At 45.3% G+C, this 20,940-nt stretch overlaps 1 protein-coding gene across 4 annotated transcripts in view; it reads right to left on the reverse strand.

Moving 5' to 3' along the window:
- ARHGAP27 (Rho GTPase activating protein 27) overlaps positions 1 to 20,940 on the reverse strand; it is a 565,511-nt gene that overhangs the window by 384,230 nt on the left and 160,341 nt on the right. The window lies entirely within an intron of this gene.

Consider the following 20,940-nt stretch of genomic DNA (forward strand, 5'->3'; position numbering starts at 1 on the left):
TTTGCCTACAGCAGAAATGCTATGCCCCTCAAAGTAATGGGTGACACGCACTGCCCAGTGGCAGATGGGGCTACTGCCAGGCATACGGTAGCACTCAATAAAGAATAGGTATGTCAGGCAGGGAGTCGGACTGGCAGAAAAAAGACCCCACCTTTAATTACTAGCTTCTAATCTGCTTGTGGTGTCCCCCTTCAAATGTTAGCACGATTCTTTGTGCACATTTCAGGAAGCACAAAGCGCTATCGGATGAATCAATTTTCATAGCAGACCTTGGTCAATAAAACAATACATTCAATAAATGTGAAGCACGCTAAGCTCCACAAGAAAGACAGATGGTTACGTTTTCAAACCATAAAGGTTTGTTAAAGGTTTACAGAAGGTACAAATCAGATTAGTTTCATTTAAAGTTCAATATGGGCATGCTTAGATTTATAGGCAATTCAAATTACATTAAAATCTTATACATCAGGGGGCAAAACAGCATGGAGTGATCTCTGAGGGAAAGACAAAGGGAAGTCAGTTTTCTCACGTGGGAGAGCAGTCTAAATCTCCGACTCTGCTCTGTTCTAAACTGCATCAAAACTGTAATCTATCTTGCACTAACATAAATCCGACAATCCTAACAATCTAACACCCACCCACAATTATCATGAGACTGTCCAATCAGCTTAAAGCAAGAAGATGCAATTATAGACTTGTTAGGTTTGAAGGACTCTTCATAATACAGCTTCTCTCAATGTCCTTCAAACTTACACTATCTGTAAAAATATACAAATACAGGAGCCACCCTGTACCCTGCAGGAGTCTTTAAAACATTCCATTATTATCACAAAGAAAAAAATCATTTTTTCACATGGAAAAGAAGGCAAAAGAACATTGTACTTGATAATTAAAACTCCTGCTTAACCTAGAAATAAAATGTTCACATATCACACACCGAAATGGCAAACTACGGTAGCCATTTGAAAATCCAGGCCTTGATTAACTATGGTCAATCTAAACGTGAATGCACACATTTTCTCTACAAATAACATTTGCATGTTAATGTCAAAACATTTAACATAAAAAAGTGTCAGCACAAACCTTTTTGCCGGCCGGCGGTCTTAATCCACCAGGGCAGAGCTGCAAGCCGTGCTGCCTTGGGGATTACGAGCCCCCTCTCAGTCGGCTTTTAAATGGCTGTTGCACCGCCATGTAAAAGCTGGCAGAGATGGGGTGCCGGGGCCCCATGGGGGCTCCTGCACTGCATATGCACTTGGCCTGTGCAGTGCAGGGGCCCCCGTGGACAGCCCCGTCGCACTTTTCACTGTCTGTTGCACATGATGCACCGCAACATTGCCACCAGCGTCAATGTTGTGGGCTGTTTCCCGCCCACTGGCCCAACAGGAAACTCGTAATAGGGGCCACAGAAGGGCTGCTGCATAGGCAGGACCTGCACTGCCTAATATAGCCACAGCCTCTGCTTGTCTTATCTTGGGAAGTTTAGGGCATCTTGCTGGTAGATAAAGGGAGGCTATAGAGCATCCCTCTCAAAGTTTCCATCATCTGCACAACAGACATTTCTGCCCGCAGTCCACTGTATTGCAGAGGACCAAATTTGAAAACGATCTGTCCTTGGGATGTCACTGCTCTGATGGTATGTCCACCTCATTCCTCATTAGGTTTCTCTACTTCTCCATTTACAATCACAACACACCTGTAATAATGTAGATTACAGTATGGATCAAGGACTAAGCTTGCTTTGGTGATGGAAATCATCTTAGTTGTTGTAAAAGAACAACTTCTGCGATTGGCAAATAAGGTTTCAGCTATCAAGTTGTTTTTTCTGGACCACACTGAAGCATTCAGCACTGGAGATCATTGTGGGAAACTGGGGTATTGATTGAAGGGGGTGAAACCGTCCTCAAGCAACAATCACAATCCTGGCCTCATGAACCACAAAAAAATAACTAAATTCATCTGTGCTTTACCCTCTTTTAACCTGGCACAAAAGCAGTCAGCCTCAGCTTAGAGGAAATATGCAAAGTATTTATGAAAAACTCAATAATAATGGGAAAACACAAGAACAGAAAAATCCTGCACCAAGAAAACAGAGTAAACTTTAATAAATAAAATGATGTCAGAACGACAAAAATCAAATAAATAGAGATATGCCGTTTCGAAGTCTTAATGAAAAGTGGTGCCAAAAAGTACATATTGCCATTAGGGGTATGACCGCGCCAAACCAGGGCAAAGTTACAATTGCAAGTGACTGCGATGGATAGCGGACTAGGTACAGGACCGAGTTTGGCCTGCTAGACAGTGTACCTAGTTATTCTTGAAGTGAGATGCAAGGTCTTGTGTTGCGCTGCGTCTAGTTGCTTCAGCTCCGATAGGGTCATCGATCAGGAGCTGCGAGGTGATGCGTTGAGTTGTATTCCACTACATTAGTTCTCATGAGTCCGCCAATCAGGAGCTGTGAGGTGCTGCACTGCAAGGTCCTACACCAAAATGCGTTGCACAGCATCTATTCCTATGACGCTGACGATTAGGAGCTGCAAGGTGCTACAGTGCGAGTTCTTGTGTCAAGATGCATCACACTTCATTAGTTCCAAAGAGGCTGGTGAATAGGAGCTGTGAGGTGCTGCGACGTGAGGTCCTGCACCAAATGTGTTGTGCAGCCAACTGTTCCAATGAGGCCGCCTATCTGATGTTGCAAGGTGCAATAAAGCGAGGTCCTGTGTCGGGATGTGTTGCGCTGCATTGGTTCTAAAAAGGCTGGTGATCAGGAGCTGAAAGGTGTTTCAATGCGAGGTCCTGCACCAAGATGGATTGTGCAGATTCTGTTCCAATAAGGCTGCAGATCAGGAGCTGCCAGGTATTACGAAGCAAAATCCTATGTCGAGATGCATCACACAGCAACGGTGCACAAGAGGCAGGTGATCAGGAGCTGCAAGGTGCTGAGATGTGAGCTCCTGTGCTGAGATGTGTCATACTGTGTCAGTTCCGATGAGGCCACTGATCAGAAGCTGAGAGGTGTGGCAGTGCAAGGTCCTGCATCTCAGTGCATCAGGTTGCGTCGCGCTGAGTTGGTTCTGAAGGAACCCACAATCGGTCGAGGAGGAGTATGCTATGTTGAATGCGGGGGAAGTGTGCCACTGAGAGTGAGGCTGAGTGTAGATGATGCCTGCCAAGGGTCCAGGCACATCTTAAGGATCAGGGCTCACTCCAGCAGAGGCCAGCAGCAAGGCACATGCATGCCCATTTAAGTTTGGGCACGTGAGCAGATGCAGGATAGATTTCTAGACCTTGTTATATCCCTATAGCTCAGAACAGGAGGCCAGTCAGCTAGCCTTTGCAGTCACTCTGGTGGTTCTGGGGTCAAGCAGCATGTCCAGTCTCCCTTTTACAGGTAGCTGGGCAGTCCTTCTTGCAGCAGGGCAGCAAGGCAGTCCTTCCATCAGCAGGGCAGCAGAGCAGAACTTGTTCTGAGCCTTCCATGGCTCTAGAAATGATCTGATGAGGGGGTTAAGAGATCCAATATCTATACTTGTCCCCCAGCTTTTAAAGTGGGAGGAAGCACCTAAACCACCCCCACATCTGGTTCTGGAAACTTATTCCCTTCACCTTTTCAGGTTATGTGTTTCCTGAGTCACAATGGGCTCATGTCAAGTCCCTCTGTGTGTCTGCTGGGGCAGCCCTTTGTAATGTAATAGACGCAGGGAACAGCTCCCCCCTCAAACATATTGGATGGTATATGGTCCATCCCGCCAACCTTAGCAGCCAGATGTACGGAGAAATGTGTTTGTGATTTCCTAATTGTGAATTTTTGCGATTCAGAATTATGAAATCACAAACAGTGATGTACTAATGTGTCTCAGACACATTTAATAATTCCCAGTGGGTCGCAAACAGACCTACTTAATCAGTATTCATTAGGTAGGTCCCAACTTGCGACCCATTGGGAATGGTCAAATATCACAGGGATGATGGCCTGCTGGGGTCAGCAGACCACTATGTCTGTGACTGCTTTTTAAAAAAAGCATTTTTTTAAATGCAGCCTGTTTTCCTTAAAGGAAAACGGGGTATGTTTAAGAACAAATACGGAAAAGTTTTGTTTTCATTTTTTGATCCGTGGGACCGCTGCCTGCTCTTAAAAAATATATGTACCCACATTCTTAAAGAGGAAGGTGTCCTTGGGGGCCTCTTCCCATTTGCGAATGGGTTACTACCAACTTGAAGTGGGTGGTAAACTGTGAATGTTTTGCGACCAATTTGTTTGCGACTGCATTTCGGTTGCAAAACATTCATACATTCCATTGCAAGTTGCTATTAGGAAGGGACGTCCTTAACACACCCCTTCCTGATACCGAATCGCAGACCTTATTTGCGATTCGGTATAGGTTTAGTGGTCGCAAATGGCCCAATACTGCGAATCGAACCATTTGCAACTAATAAAAGCCTTCCTACATCTGGGCCCTATTCACCCTTACCCCCTCTGTGTCACTTTCTGGAAGGAATACAAAAAGGCGAACTATACCTAGTCATGTGACCCAGAACACAGGCACCAAATGGTTTTATAAAAGTGGCATTTTCAAAAGTGTGACTTAAAAACCGTCTTTACAATTAAAGATGGTTTTAAATTACAATTCATTTAAGTGTAAACATCATTTTTCTACCTGCTTCCAAACTTATTAAGTGTAAAAAGGTAACCCAATGTTATCATCTGTGAGAGACAGGCCTTGCATTAGTGAACAAGCATTGGCAAGGCCAACAGGACTCTCCTATGCAGAAATCCGAGAGCTATTGCCATTGTCAATGTCGACATCTTGTAGCCATGTGTTATGGCTTTATGTTGATCTCCATCTGACAGTGACTGCCCTTGATTGGGCAGTGGCCAAATGATGCAATTTACGTGATGGAGGTGGCCCAATTTACAAGCCCAATCACGTCATTTGACTCAGTGGCAGCACAATTTAGGCACATTTAGAAATGTTGAAGAAGGATACACATAAGAGAGAGAGACTGAACGGGATAAATTGAGAGGAAACAAATAAGAGGCACTGTGATAAACATGTCCGTGCACGCGTGCATAAGTGTCTGTGTGTGCGCATAGAGAGAAAGATGCTAAAAGAGAAAAAGGGACACTTGAGAGCAGTTAGGGCAAGATTAACATATTTTTCCGTGTAGTGGTAATGGGGGGTTGGAGAGAGAGAGAGAGAGAGTGGAAGAATCTGCACTTCTGCACTTGGGGAGACGGGGTGGGAGTGGAGGCAGACGGCACACTGTAAATCACCCATAACAAGGAACTGGAAATGCAAGATTACCGCTTCTCCCTCTGATCTGTAAACGTCATCCCATCCCTGCAGCAGCGACCAGTGCTGTGCACTTGCAGTTTTGATGGGAGCAAGCTCCACCCAGGCTTACTGAATTAAGGCAATGAATCGTTTGCTTGTCTTCTATATGGAACAACTATAAAATAGCTACCACAAAAGAAACTAGAATGGGAATGTATTGTCTGGTGCAGGATCCTATCACAGCTCAAATCCTGCATGGAACTTTAATGGAACTGCAACGCTCTGCTGGGGGAAAGGCGCCCAGCCCCATGCCGACAGATACGGCATGGCAGCCATTAAGCGTGCACCGCACAATAGGGAAACTGAAAACATGAAAAATCTAAGAAATATGTGCCGATGTCGGGAGGCTAACAGGGTACAACGAGATCAAAAGAAGCAGTTCTGTGACCTTTGAATATGTGTTCAGTCAAGAGCGAAGCTTCCACTGCAAACCCATGTCCCAATAGAAAATACAATAAAAAGTAGTCCAAGACACATAGCGATAAGCACCAAAATGGAACAATAGGAGTAGTTAGGCTCTGCTCTCTAGTTGTTAGCAAACAACGAAAAGGAGGGACAAGGAAGAATGATTACCCATCAGGAAGCAAGTTGTTTTGAAGGACAAACCAAGGTACCAAAAAAAAGCCAATGGGCAGGCAGGATGTAAGCCCACAGACAGAATACAGTATGTTGCGAGACAGCACATGCACTGCCTAGGCTCGACCTAAAATGATTTTAGGTGTTTTTCACTACCAGGACATGTAAAAGTTAAATCCATATGTCCTACATTTCAAATACAATGTACTGTGTCCTAGGAGCCTTTATGGCCTACGTTAGGGGTGGCTTATATGTATTAAAAATGAAGGTTTAAGTATGGCAAAAGTTTTATTGTACCAGATCGAAATGGCAATTAACCACTACACCACAGGCTGCCTTTGACATGCCTGAAACATGTTACTGCAGTGGGTGGCACAATGTGTGCTGCAAGCCCACTAGTACCATTTCATTTAAAGATTGTGGGTACACATAGTTCCACTTTACTAGGGACTTACAAGGAAATTAAATGTGGCAATCAGGTGTAAGCCAAAATCACCTTGTTTTAGGAAGAGAACACAAGCAGTTTAGCACTGGTTCGCAGTGGTAAAGTGCACAGAGTCCTAGAACTAACAAAGACAAACTCAACAAAATAGGAGGGGTGAAGGAAAATGGTTTGGGGGGCTTCCATCCAAGGATGTTAGGTTTAACAAACAATTACTGGCTTCAGAGGTTTAATCGTCTGGTTGAGGAAATGTCTGACAGCTTTACAAATAGGGCAGCAGAGGTTCAATATGGAAGGTTTTCTGCTGCTGTTGGTTCCTGAAAGTATCCCTAATGTCTGTGCCCAAGTTTCAGTTGGGGCTGAATGTGTATGCTAATGGTACCAAGTTATTTTTTCGCTCTCTAATGATAATAAACAAGGTCTTCCTAGAGTTTAATCGCTAACATGAGGTCATCTAGAAATGAATGATGGGCAATTGCCAACACTTTTTGTTGATAAAACAGAGCTTATGTAAGCTGAGACCCCTACGTTTATCACAAATTAACCCTTACTATCAAAATGCGTACTGGCAATTGTAGGAGGCTGGCCTGGCTTGTAGTGGGTACCAAGGGGTACTTACACTCTGTACCAGGTCCAGTTATCCCTTATTAGTGTAGAAGAGGTGTTTCTAGCAGCTTAGGCTGATAGAAGGTAGCTATAGCAGTGCAGCTTAGGCTGAACTAGGAGACATGCAAAGCTCCTACTACGCCACTGGTGTCATATGCACAATATCATAAGAAAACACAATACACAGATATACTAAAAATAAAGGTACTTTATTTTTATGACAATATGCCAAAGGTATCTCAGTGAGTACCCTCAGTATGAGGATGCCAAATATACACAAGATATATGTACACAATACCAAAAATATGCAGCAATAGCAAAAGGAAGTAATGCAAGCAGTGTAAAGTTACAATAGATTGCAATAGGAGCACATAGGTATAGGGGCAACACAAACCATTTACTCCAAAAGTGGAATGCGAACCACGAATGGACCCCACCTATGTGAGCTTGTAGAGGGTCGCTGGGACTGTAAGAAAACAGTGAGGGTTAGAAAAATAGCCCACCCCAAGACCCTGAAAAGTAGGTGTTAAGTGCACCTATATTCCCCAGAGAGCACAGAAGTTGTGATAGGGGAATTCTGCAAGGAAGACCAACACCAGCAATGCAACCAAAGTGGATTTCCGGACGAGAGTACCTGTGGAACAAGGGGACCAAGTCCAGGAGTCGTGACAAAGTCGAGAGTGGGCAGATGCCCAGGAAATGCCAGCTGAGGGTGCAAAGAAGCTGCCACCGGATGGTAGAAGCTGTGGGTTCTGCAAGAACAAAGAGGGCTAGAAACTTCCCCTTTGGAGGATGGATGTCCCATGTCGTGAAGAAGCTTGCAGAGGTGTTCCCAAGCAGAAAGACCGCAAACAAGCTTTGCTAGCTGCAAGGGTCGCGGTTAGGGTTTTTGGATGCTGCTGTGGCCCAGGACGGACCAGGATGTCGCCACTTGGATGAGGAGACAGAGGGGGCGCCCAGCAAGTCAGGGAGCCCTCACAGAAGCAGGCAGCATCTGTAGAAGGACCGGAACGGGCACTTGGAAGAGGAGTGAACCAGAGCTCACCCGAAGACACAAAAGGGAGCCCCACAACGCCGGAGGACAACTCAGAAGGTTGTGCACTGCAGGTTAGAGTGTCGGGGACCCAGGCTTGGCTGTGCATGAAGGAAATCCTGGAAGAGTGCACAGGAGCCGGAGCAGCTGCAAATCACGCGGTACCCAGCAATGCAGTCTAGCGTGGGGAGGCAAGGACTTACCTCCACCAAACTTGAACTGAAGAGTCACTGGACTGTGGGAGTCACTTGGACAGAGTTGCTGAGTTCCAGGGACCACGCTCGTCGTGCTGAGAGGGGACCCAGAGGACCGGTGATGCAGTCTTTTGTTGCCTGCGGTTGCTGGGGGAAGATTCCGTCGACCCACAGGAGATTTCTTCAGAGCTCCTGGTGCAGAGAGGAGGCAGGCTACCCCCAGAGCATGCACCACCAGGAAACAGGCGAGAAAGCGGCAGGATCAGCGATACAAGGTTGCAGTAGTCGTCTTTGCTACTTTGTTGCGGTTTTGCAGGCGTTCTGAGCAGTCAGCGGTCGATCTTTTGGCAGAAGGTGAAGAGGGAGATGCAGAGGAACTCGGATGAGCACTTGCATTTGTTATCTGAAGAATTCCCCAAAGCAGAGACCCTAAATAGCCAGAAAAGGAGGTTTGGCTACCTAGGAAGGAGGATAGGCTAGTAACACAGGTAAGAGCCTATCAGAAGGAGTCTCTGATGTCACCTGCTGGCACTGGCCACTCAGAGCAGTCCAGTGTGCCAGCAACACCTCTGTTCCCAAGATGGCAGAGGTCTGGGGCACACTGGAGGAGCTCTGTGCACCTCCCCTGTGAGGTGCAGGTCAGGGGAGTGGTCACTCCCCTTTCCTTTGTCCAGTTTCGCGCCAGAGCAGGGCTGGGGGATCCCTGAACCGGTGTAGACTGGCTTATGCAGAGATGGGCACCATCTGTGCCCATCAAAGCATTTCCAGAGGCTGGGGGAGGCTACTCCTCCCCAGCCCTGACACCTTTTTCCAAAGGGAGAGGGTGTAACACCCTCTCTCTGAGGAAGTCCTTTGTTCTGCCTTCCTGGGCCAGGCCTGGCTGGACCCCAGGAGGGCAGAAACCTGTCTGAGGGGTTGGCAGAAGCAGCAGCTGCAGTGAAACACCGGGAAAGGCAGTTTGGCAGCACCCGGGTCTGTGCTAGAGACTCGGGGGATCATGGAATTGTCTCCCCTATGACAGAATGGCATTAGGGTGACAATTCCACGATCTTAGACATGTTACATGGCCATGTTCGGAGTTACCATTGTGACGCTATACATAGGTAGTGACCTATGTATAGTGCACACGTGTAATGGTGTCCCCGAACTCACAAAGTCCGGGGAATTTGCCCTGAGCGATGTGGGGGCACCTTGGCTAGTGCCAGGGTGCCCACACACTTAAGTAACTTAGCACCCAACCTTCACCAGGTGAAGGTTAGACATATAGGTTACTTATAAGTTACTTAAGTGCAGTGGTAAATGGCTGTGAAATAACGTGGACGTTATTTCACTCAGGCTGCAGTGGCAGGCCTGTGCAAGAATTGTCAGAGTTCCCTATGGGTGGCAAAATAAATGCTGCAGCCCATAGGGATCTCCTGCAACCCCAATACCCTGGGTACCTCAGTACCATATACTAGGGAATTATAATGGTGTTCCGGTATGCCAATGTGAATTGGTGAAATTGGTCACTAGCCTGTTAGTGACAATTTAGAAAGCAGAGAGCGCATAACCACTGAGGTTCTGGTTAGCAGAGCCTCAGTGAGACAGTTAGTAATCACACAGGGAACACATACAGGGCACACTTATGAGCACTGGGGCCCTGGCTGGCAGGGTCCCAGTGACACATACACTAAAACAACATATATACAGTGAAATATGGGGGTAACATGCCAGGCAAGATGGTACTTTCCTACAGCAATTTATTGATTAGTGCATCAAAAAACATTACATTCCTCAGCTTATATTTTGTCGGGGACCTTACTTGGCGTCCAGGCCTATGTATTGTTATATGTTTGTGGGTTTTATATCAGGACACAGGGTAAGCTGTATCAGTTATTGACCGAGAACGACCATGTTACCATTTCTCAAGTGGTTGTGGGAATCTGCATTGTAAAGGTTTATACATCAGGACCTGTAAAAACATTGTTGCTCGCCTGCAAAACATATTTAACAATACAGCAAAGATAATGGAGAAGGGTTGTGGACAGGTTTGGGCATATTCTACCCAAACCTAACTCTTAAATGGAAAAAATATTAAATTCTATTGGATTACAATTGGTCAGCATTTTCATTTCAGATTCATTTTTAGATCTTTGAATCAAGACAACCTTAAACACTAATAACAGAGGATTCAATGGTGTTCTCAGATTAGGCCATCAAGCTCAGCTCTCTGAGAATGTCCACAATCCCCACCTTTAACAGGGATATGATGGATGGTATCACCAACCAAGTCAGTGGGTCCCAACTCTAGAACAAGTTGTTGCTGTTACAAATGTAGTCCTCAAAGTAAATGTTTCATAAAAGGATGAAAACTATAGTATCTAGATCTCTGAGTTAGAAGCTCTTAACTGCAAATGTGTGCATTAACATCTGCTTGGTTAAGCTACCCTTCATATTGGTACGATTAATGATTGAATGTTGCACCCTTTAATGACCCGCACAAATATAGCACCATTCAGTAGGAGTGACCCCTCACCACACCCCACCATACTGAATCAGACCATTTCATAGGACATCAGGCTAGACCACACCATGTAACACTGCAAGCCCCATACCACATCATCCAGCACAGCAGTCCACACCATGCCTTTATCAGATCTGATAACACCACCCACACTACCACCCAGATTTACTAATGTTCATCATCAGGTTTGTGTCAAAAAAGGTGACACAAACCCCGCTGTTGGGTGGGATTTACTATCAAAAGCAAACCAGGCTTAGTGTCAGAAAATTCCCTAACACAGCACAAAGCTGCATTATGCACAACTTTGTATCAAGGGGCTGTTCCATGGGTGGTGCTTCACCATATCCATGTGATCACCTATGGGTTTAGGCACAAATCCCTGCCTATGTTTGTAGACGAGGATCTGTGGCAAAACCTTACACCTATTCAAGGCAGCCGTAATGATAAAAAATTTCTTAATTTCTCCTTATTTTTCCAACTTTGCATCTGTAGTGGATGGTATAGCACACTAACAAAATGAGAAAAATCGCAAGGTAGCAGATCATTTTGGCTGCTGTACTGCGTTGCATCAAATATTTGTAAATCTGGGCCTGCATCACTGGTCATATCTCTACACAACACCATATAACACTACATCACACCATCCACCACCACATTACTCTATTTCATACCACCATGCTACGGACACACCACAGCAACACATGCCACAACACAATAAATAATAAATATCACTGGATCATGTCACCAGATCGTATACCATTACATCATACACATCCCTGTGCACCACCCTTCACCACATCACAGGAAACCACATCACTCTCCACTGCACCACACCATGCAACATCTCACGATAATGCATCACAACAGAGAATCAACCATAACTCTTGATACTGCAGCACATCAACTACACACATATATATCTCACAACATCACTGTCAAATACAACATTACTTCATACCACACTACATAATTTCACAGCATACCACAAAATACCTCACCTCATGGAAATGTAACACAACACACCATCACCCATACCAAAGTACATCACAGTGTGATATACAACCATACCATACTTAAACTTCAGAATTTCATACTATACTACTTCATAAAGCCAAATGGGGAGACAAAGCTTTTACAGTAGCTGCAGCCAGAGGATGGAACTCTCTCCCACAGAATATTAGGCAAGAATCAGGCTATATGAAATTTAGGAAAATGGTGAAAACTTGGCTCTTTCCTCGTTAATTTTTTTGGTACATCAAGATCAGGGTCTCTGGATTTAGTTCGTTTAGGTTTCTTCTATTGGATGTTTTTCTATCTTCATTATTTCTGTTATTTTTCTTATTCTCTGTCTATTTTTTACTACGTGCTTTCTTCCCAGCGCTTCGATGCTCTTTGAGTAGGAGCGCGCTTTATAAATCTCGAATTACATTACATTACTATCAAACCCCACATCAAGCAAATTCCATAACACAGTGTCCCACCATGTACAATCAGACCATATCAGCAGACACCACTTTACTCTATAATAATGCTTCACACCCCACTTCACTTCAACATACGTTCCACATTAGATCATCTTTCCACACATAAAATCAAACATTAAACAATACAACATTAAGCATGATACCACCCAATATCACGCTACACAACAAAATATCAGACTGCACCAGAACATAAGCACTGTCCAACACTACATTCTGTACCGCACTATATCACACAATGCCATTGAACACCTCATCTTATATTAGCTCAGTTCACCAACCCAGCCACAGCCCATTACCCCATAATATTAAACTCTGCATCACATCCAATTACAGCACGTCATACTATGCCCCAACACACATCATCACACCATGTAATTCCATATTGCTCTATGTTACATTATGTTGCATCAACTCTTAGAACAAAACTCAAATCAAATAATATTAGCAGTTCACACTATTAAATGCACATCACTCCATGCAACAGTACATCACATCATGGTCCTGCAACACGCAGCATCACCCCATACCACACTACATACAAACTCATACAACGTCTCCATTACACCACTCCCACCATAACACAATGCACCAAACAATCATACAATATATCATATCACATTACAAATTACCAAACCACTTCACACTACCCAACAATGCACAATTCCTACAATGCCACACCAAATAACGACACATACTACCAAACTGATACCTTCCATTATCACTCCTCACTATGCAGATTTTGGATTCTCAGTACACATTATATTTGGGCTGTAACTTTGAAGTTTATTGCAGCTGCCCTATATGCCAATAATGTCCTGATGCAAAATGAAGGTTTCCTTCCTTTCAACGCACTCCCCTCAACAGGGAACCCAGCAAAGCCTTCAAAGACATGATCATTAGCATTCACCGTAGCGATGAAGTAAATACTCAAAACATACAATGGCCACTGGGACTGTAATGGTGTATTTATTGTTTGACAGATTTATTACAAACATTATCCCCGGACAAGTCGTTCATAGCAACAATACAAGTGGTACACATGAGCAGCAATAACGTAAAATACCACAGGTTCATGTAACAACATTTTAGTAAGTGTTGTAGACTGGATTTGTGCATTGACCAATTAGCCTAGTAGCGCTGTTTACATTACAACTGATTACAGTTTCTCAATTGTATGACATATAATAAGAAGCACTTAAGACGATCAGGTGACTGCTGAGGTGGATGTACCTATTTCATCTTTGGCCGTTGAAGGGCTATAGAACTGGAAAAATTGTAGGTCAGAGATAATTTGCATTGTTTGAAGGTCATCAGGGAGTAGAAAGGTCCCAAGATGATGAACAATTTGAATTTACATGCAGTGCAAGGAGTTTTAGGAGTGTCGATGACATCACAATCTGCAGATCACGGATTTAGGGGTGTCACGCGATAGTCTCAATGAGGCAGTTTGAAAAGATATGAGACACTGTGAAAACCGTGATCTGTTGTCTGTAATGGAAATTGATACCGTTATACTGACAGCCATCCTGGTGCCAGTGATGAACACAGTCTGGAGAGACTAACAAGGTGCAGGCTGCAAAGTTGATTATCTTGTCAGTTAGTGTGAATGAATATTGGAGAAGCCCTCCTAGCAAGCTATGTGGTTCTGACCAGTCTTCCTAAACCATTTTACTTAATGAGAAAGCAGTTACCTGTGTCGAAGGACAAGATCAGCAATGCATAATAGTAACTTAAATCCCTTTACACCTACGTCAAGCTCTCCTGACAGGCTGCCACTGGAAAGCAATACTACATTCAAAAGTTGCTGAAGTGTATTTGGAAGAATTTCAATAGCTTATAAAATGTCTGACATTATGGAGGCAAAATACCTAAGAAAGGTCAGGGCAGCCTTTCATTTTAAACTCTTCTATTAAACAAGACAGGGCACAATAAATTGAATCTTTTCTGAACAAGGGTCAACATCTACAAATCTCCAGCAGTCTTTTCTTGTCCTATGACTCACTTGTGTTCCTTTCTTATTTACTCTTCATTTGAGTCTTTTCTAATCTTATCTGTCTCTCAATCTAATCTTTTCCTACAATGCGCTGGATAAAAAACACTCCCACCACACCAAATACACTGATTTATTTGGCGTTTGGGAGCAAATCCTATTTTGGGGATTTGTTTTAGAAAAACAAAAACATGAGCACCAGCAGCACATTCAGTTAAAAACCCATGGCATGGATTTGTAAATATGGAAGGAAGTTTCTCTGCCAACCCAGTGACTTGGCTGTCCACATATCAAAGCCTAGGCACCCCTCCAAGTGTCTCTACTGGATTTGTTAGCAGGACTTTGACCAAAGCGTGTCTCACTTGCAAGAGAGTTTGGTCAGATCAGGATGACAGAGTCAGCTTTGGATTGATACTTTTTTCTGAAACAAAATCTGCACCAAAAACTGGTTTTAGGCCTGTATCTGATAAGGTTCCTTGAAGTGGCCTAGACCATAGACTGTGATTTACTATGATAGAAGAAAATGGAGTTGAAAATGATCCATGCTACAGGAAGTGGCCTGCATTTCAGTGTTGCTAGATGTGAGGTTTCTGGACATTCTTGTGTCTTCTCTCAGTTTACTACTATGATCTCACAAACAACTCTACTAAATTATCCCTGTCCCAAACCTCATGTTACTACTATTATCTCCCTAATCCCTCTCTAGAGACTATTCCCTCCTCCATCTCTCCTTTACTTATCCCATACCTCATCTTACCACTATGATCCCCCAATTAACACTTTCTAGATTCTTTCCTCTTCTATCCCTCCATTATTCCATTCAATCCAACAAACAGACTCACATGTCCACCACCCAGATTACCTCATATTTCCCTATACTATTACTATACTCATGTTTCCCTATATTAATCCACCACTAATCCTTTTGGTTTCCCGAATAGTGTGCTACTTACTGGAAAGTGTTTTGACAAATTGTCAGGGGTAATAAGCACTATATGCATACAATTACAATTCTATCAGTTGATTCCCTTATGTTGGGATTTTGGCTTTATGTCTCTTCAGGGGGCGGAGCCAGAAGGCTGAGGTGGGTTAGAAGATCAGGGCATTCAATAAAGTGGCAGAACGGAATGGTGAAAGTTTGTGAAGATTAGAAAACTGGGGCATTCTTCTGACAGAGGCAATGGAGGTTTTATGCTCTCCTAATTGATGCAGGTGACTCACCACTGCCCATCAGTAGGTCTCAGAATTTTACTCTTCCAGAAGACTGACGCCTGATGCCGGAAGCCGGGAGCCGAGAAGGAGCGGAGCGCGAGTCGAGTCGGGTGAGCGCGGCTGTGCTGCCTGTACTGCCTGCAATCCTGCCGGAAGCTGGGAGCTGGAAGCTGGGAGCCAAGGAGTGGAGCACGAGTCGAGTTGGGTGAGCGTGGCTGTGCTGTACAGCCAGTCCGCAGCCGAAAGCCAAGTCCTCGTGCTGCTCCCTGCCATGCCGCTCCCTGCTCCCTGTCGTGCTGCCGTGCTGCTCTCACCGTACAGAGGAGGAGCGGAGCAGCTTGAGTAGTTGAGCAGTTGAACGAGAGTCAAGTCCGGTGAGCTAAATCTAAACCAAGCAGCCCCCCTGCAGCTCCCCTGCACTCCCCCTGCAGTGTTTGGCCTCCCCTCTTCCTTGGAGAGTAGAAGAGGGCAGGAGGTAGGAGGTGGGAGGCAGCCAGTGGGGGCGCAGAGGTACAGGGGACGTAGGAGGCAAGAGGCCAGGAGGCCAGGGGATCTAGGGGATTCGGAAGAAGGCCAAGAGGCCTAATTAGGAAATACAGCACAGCACAGCAATACAGGGCAGTCTCTGCAGCTTTGGTAATATTGGCACAGGACTGGTGAGAGTGGCAGTCACGGGTGACTGCCGCCAAGGGAGAGTCCAGGCCAACACAGAAGCGACCCAGCTAGGTCTGGGTGAGGCTTGTGGGGGAGCCACTGTGACCCGCTCGCCATACTGAGTACCAAGCCAGCAGGCTCTGCAGGACTCCAGGTGGAGAGGAGGACTGCGTGTGCTCATGCCCCTCATCATCTGAGGTGTGGTGGCGCGATAAAATCAAATACAACCGGTGCTCAAGGGCTATCTTGAGGCCAGTGAAGGCCCGAGCTGATCCGTTGGGGCAGCCAAAGCTCACTAGCGGTCTGAGGAGGATCCAGTAGCAGATTGAGGAGGACTGCGCATGCTCGTTCCCCTCAATCGTTGAGGTGTGGTGGCGAGTCTATAAAACAAGTGTGAAGAAAAACCATAAGGGCGGTGAAGATGCGATCTGGAAAAGAAAGGGCCCTTCAGCCGCAAACAAAGAGGAATAAGAAGAAGAATAAACCCTCCTCTCCACTTTCAACAGTAAAATGGAAAGCAAAAACAAAGTCAGAGTATCAGTCCTTAATCTCCCCAATATCCCCCTTTTTACAAAGGGTTGAGAATTTGGTGAACATCCCCCATAAATGTGACTTTCTGAAGGACCCTGTGGATGCAATTCTTTCTCTCTGCTCTGCGGATCTACCCCATCCTATTTCCCCCATAAAAAGTGAAAGTAGTCTGCTAGTGATATAAGTGGGCTCAAGGAGGAGGGGGTGACTGAAAAATCTGCTTTTGATAATACTACAAAGTCAACAGAGGATAAATATAAAGAAAATGGTTTGATCAGCGACTTAGAACTACTGACCCTCAGGTCATCATCGCCGTCCCCAGTCGGCTTCACTTGCCCATCCCTGAAAACTCTGACTGACCATCCATAATTAGGTTTCAAACTTCCTCTTGAGGTAAATGTAATTATTAAAAGAGGCATGGATTCCACGCCACGACTATCCACTTTGGGGCCACAGGAGGCCTGTCAAATGCAGAAGGAGAATCACACTTTAGAAATTATTCATACGTCGAACAATATGAATAAAATAGGCCCATTAAACCTTAACCCTAGTTCTCCATCTCTAATTAGAATTGAGCTCCACTTCACACGTCTTTACAGGTCCTCCCACTAAAGACATGGGAGGAAGTCCACAAGAAATGCAGGCTTCTACCTCAGATACCTGTGCCCTTGATTATAGATCCCCAAATGCCTCTGTTATATCAAAAACACAAATAATTGAACTCGAAGGTATGAAGGCTATAAAGGAGAACTCACCGCCTACACAAATTACTCCAATTAAATTGGATCAAAATGCGGTATGGGATATCTTCTTTAAGACCTCACAACTAATTCTTGACGCCCTGTCCTATCAGTCGTCAAAAATGGATCTGTTAAATGTCATGGCAAAATCAGTCTCAGGGATAGATCAGAAGCTGGCAAATCTGAACATCTTGATTAAGCGAGCACAAACTTTTGAAGAGATGACAAAAACAGATTGTACCTGTGAGCCCATAATCAACAAGCTGGCAACACTCTCAGAGGCCTTAAAGTTAATGATAACAGATCTTAAGGTGAATCTAAATACAATAAAAGAGGTGAATTTGTAGATCAAGCATCTCCCAAGCAATGGGAGGTGGTTGGCCAAAACGTAAATATGGACAGTACAGCTACTCGCTGTCCTGAGATAACAACTGATAAAAAAAATTGATTTTTTTTGAAGAACTGGGGTGCGGGCAGGGGGGAATACCCAGGGAAAAGATATGTTTACTGAAATCCTCTGAGGAGGAGGAAGGCCATCAGTCTGAGACCCAAATAAATGAAATTTCTCCACTCTCCGACAAATCTGTGTTGTATCCGCTACACTCTGAAAAGCTGCCTACTAAAAGACAAAAGAAAAAGCAATGGAAAGAAAGGAATAAAAAAAGGGATGTTGTAATGGGCCCTTCTACTATAAAGATGAGCTCCTCTCTTCCTCTAGATATAAGAAATGGGATGCAAATGTCTCATGACTTGAGTATCAACAAAAAGAGCAGCCCAGCGGCCAACAAGTCGTTCCCACTATTCAATACACAAAAGAGGGGGCCTACTTACCTAGACCACGGGGATTCAAAGGAATCTAATTTTACAGTGGAGCATAAAATAAATAAGGACAGACAGGATCTGATAAACCTAAAGGGAAGAGATCCAGCAAAGTAGGTACCTCAAAATATCAAACCATACCAAAGGGAGCCCAAAGCGAATTAAGTATTATTCCAAAGAGTCGTAGGAGGTCTTTTAAAGAAGAAGGTATATGTATCACAGTTACAAATTCCGAATATGCCGAACAACAAGGGGCTCAAATGACTAAGCTTCTGGCAGAAAAAGGAATTGGGTCTGCCATTAGACAGCTGGAAGTGGTGAGACCAGGGGCAAAGGAAACGGTGGAACTTCCCAGACCACTCTCTGAGATAGAGCCCTTAAACAGATCCTCACTCAGCCCAACGTTGTTCAACGTCTACATGGCCCCCCTCGCACAACTGGCCCGCCAACACAACCTCAGCATCATCTCCTACGCCGACGACACCCAGCTCGTCCTCTCCCTGACCAAAGATCCTCTCACCGCCAAAACCAACCTCCACGAGGGACTGAAATCCGTCAACGAATGGATGAGCAACAGCCGCCTGAAACTCAACTCCGACAAGACGGAAGTCCTCATCCTCGGGCGCACCCCCTCGGCCTGGAACGACTCTTGGTGGCCCACCGCCCTCGGCCCCCCACCCACCCCAGCCAGCCACGCACGAAACCTAGGCTTCATCCTCGACTCCGACCTCACCATGTCCAAACAGGTCAACGCTGTCTCCTCGTCCTGTTTCAACACCCTCTGCAGGATCTTCAAGTGGATTCCAACAGGAACAAGAAAGACGGTGACCCAAGCCCTCGTCAGTAGGAAACTCGACTACGGCAACGCACTCTACACAGGCATCCCAACGAAAGACATCAAAAGACTCCAACGCATCCAGAACGCATCCGCCTGCCTGATCCTCGATGTACCCCGTCGGTGCCACATCTCCCCCCACCTGAAGAACCTCCACTGGCTCCCCGTGGACAAGAGGATCACCTTTAAACTCCTTACCCACGCACACAAGGCACTGCACAACACCGGACCCACCTACCTGAACTCCAGACTCAACTTCTACATTCCCTCACGACAACTACGCTCTGCCAACCTTGCCCTCGCCATCGTCCCCCGAATCCAACGCAAGACCTCTGGCGGCAGATCCTTCTCCTACCTCGCCGCCAAGACCTGGAACTCTCTCCCCACCTCACTACGCCAGACCCAGGACCTCCTCACCTTCAGGAGACTCCTCAAGACATGGCTCTTCGAACGATAGCAGCCCCTCCCCCCCCCCCCAGCGCCTCGAAACCCTAACGGGTACATAGAGCGCTTTATAAATCTTCTGATTGATTGATTGAACAGATCAGATGGGAGACTAAATGTATTAAGAGACAGCCGGACAGACACTTTTCACCAGAAAATGAATAACTATAGTGGGAGAACAGGATGACTCTATAAGAAGTCCAAATAACAGTCCTCCTGCATATTGTAAACAATTGATTCTGGAACCACAATACCTATTTAGGGGCTCATTTGATATCTTAAACCGAGGGAATGTATAAAAACTCCTACAAGTTATTCCAGCCCTAAAAGATATAGAATCTACTGATATTGTCTCTACAGAATTCCTGCCAGGGGTAAAGAGCAACAAAGGTAAAACTAACAAATCAACCCTGGTTACCTGGAAGTCATCACAGGTGGTTAAAAGAGTCATAAAAAAGTTCTATTTAGTATACCCCAACAAATAGATTACAGTGACCCTTTAGAGGTCCAAAATAATAGGCCTAAATTAAACAAATCAAAAGGCTTAAATTAACCTTTTTCAGTCCTTACATCTGCAATTGGGAATCAATGCATTGATGATCAATATACAGGGCCCAAATTATCCTATGCTCACCCACTACAGGAAGTAGATCTAGCAGCACTCCACAAAGAAAATCGTCAGTGACTTTCGATTAGCCCGACACGCCCTGGGTTGGTAACTCCCTATGACAAACCTCTCCAAGTATGCTCCTGGAATATAAATGGGATTAGATCAAACATCCAACAAAAAGATCTAACTAGTCTATTAAATAAATTTCAAATTATTTTCTTACAGGAGACTTGGGCTACCAACCCATTTACAATTGATGGATTTATGGGCTTTTTTCCCCCAGCAATTAGGGAAAAAAGATATGGCCACCCGAGGGGGGGTTTAGCAATCTTCATTTCAGCTGGATTAAATATATCATGCACATGGGTATATGAGGAAAATGAAGACTTTTTGATAGGAAAATTAGATGGATGGAACAAGGAGCTTCCGAGCTCACTCTTGCTAATTAACGTCTATATCCATCCTGATGTACGCTCCAGAAAACACATATCCTCTAAATTGATAGACATAGGGGGTCATTCTAAGTCCGGCGGGCGGCAGAGGCCGCCCGCCAGACTTCCCCCACCAAAATACCGCTCCGCGGTCGAAAGACCGCTGAGGGTATTTTGGGATTTGCCCTGGGCTGGCGGGCGACCGCCAAAAGGCTGCCCGCCAGCCCAGGGCAAATCAACCTTCCCACGAGGATGCCGGCTCAGAATTGAGCCGGCGTAGTGGGAAGGTGCGACGGGTGCAATGGCACCCGTCGCGTATTTCAGTGTCTGCAAAGCAGACACTGAAATACAAAGTGGGGCCCTCTTACGGGGGCCCCTGCCATTGGCATGGGCCCCCAGGGGCCCCGCGGCACCCCCTACCGCCATCCTGTCCCTATTTTGGGATTTGCCCTGGGCTGGCGGGCGACCGCCAAAAGGCTGCCCGCCAGCCCAGGGCAAAT

This window comes from Pleurodeles waltl, chromosome 6 (genome assembly GCF_031143425.1).
Source record: "Pleurodeles waltl isolate 20211129_DDA chromosome 6, aPleWal1.hap1.20221129, whole genome shotgun sequence".
Taxonomy (NCBI): Eukaryota; Metazoa; Chordata; class Amphibia; order Caudata; family Salamandridae; genus Pleurodeles; species Pleurodeles waltl.